The sequence below is a fragment of the Melospiza georgiana genome, chromosome 1, assembly GCF_028018845.1.
Source record: "Melospiza georgiana isolate bMelGeo1 chromosome 1, bMelGeo1.pri, whole genome shotgun sequence".
NCBI classification, from domain to species: domain Eukaryota; kingdom Metazoa; phylum Chordata; class Aves; order Passeriformes; family Passerellidae; genus Melospiza; species Melospiza georgiana.
Genome location: NC_080430.1, coordinates 153,855,724 through 153,856,725, shown reverse-complemented (window position 1 = coordinate 153,856,725; position 1,002 = coordinate 153,855,724). Strand labels below are relative to the sequence as shown.

The following is a 1,002-nucleotide window of genomic DNA, read 5'->3' as shown; positions in this document are numbered from 1 at the left end:
TCATTGCAGCAGGCCTGGCCAGAGCATCGGGGATTTCCTGTCCCACAGTGGAAGCAGCCAGGCAGAGCTGCCCGAGGGTCTCTGGCTTGGGAGAAGGGGTTTGTCCAGAGGGGAATGGACAGAGACAAAGGGTCCATGGAGAGCAGGGAGCAGGAGAAGAGCAGGAGGCAGATGGGCCACGTTTGGGGACAGCTGGCCTGCTGCCTTGGTTGGTGCCCGCAGAGCAGGAGCTGGAAGTGCTGAGTCCGTTTGAGAATCTGGTCCCAGAGATGTGTCCTCAATGCCTGAGATGAGTTCCATGGAGTGGGTGGTTGGTGTCAGGGGTGGTGCTGAGGGCCCTTAGCAGATGTTGCCATAGCCCCTCCTGCCATAGCAGCCCAGGCCTCCCAGCCCGTAGCCAAATCCACGGCCATAACCAAGGCCGTAGCCAAAGCCACCAAATCCGCCAGAGATGGGCTGTCCCTGCACACTGAGCTCAGTGCCCACGGCAGCGGAGGAGGTGGATCCGACGGCGGTGCTCTGGGGGAAGGAGGTCATGATGGGTCCTGGCAGGGTGACCAGCACGGGAGAAGGCTGGATAACAACTCGGGAATCCTGGCATTGCAGGGCACAGGGCTCGTTGCAGCTGTTGGCCAGCGGGGTGGGTCCGCAGGGTTGGCAGATGTTGTTGCAGGCCATGGGTGTGGTGTGGAGGGTGCCTGGAAGGGAGAGAGGGATGAGGCCGGGTGGGGATGCAGCAGGGTGATGGAGTGTGGAGGCTGTAGTGGGGCTGTGGGGAGGTGTGAGAGGTGCTGGGGCTGGGGCTGAGCGTGCTGGAAGAGAGGGGTGAGAGGTGCAGGAGCAGGAGGGTCAGGGGATTCAGGGTATTGAGGCTCACCTGGTAGTCTGCAGGAGCAGGAGGAGAAGGCTTGAGGAGAAGTGTGTGAGGGAGAGAGGCTCTGGGACGGCTTTTATGCTGCTCCTGGATGGGTGGGACAGCCCTGTGCCATGGCCTTGGGGCAT

The 1,002-nt window shown here is 62.0% G+C and overlaps 1 pseudogene; it reads right to left on the bottom strand.

Moving 5' to 3' along the window:
* Positions 1-339: 339 nt before the first annotated feature.
* Positions 340-1,002, bottom strand: LOC131086214 (feather keratin B-4-like; annotated as a pseudogene).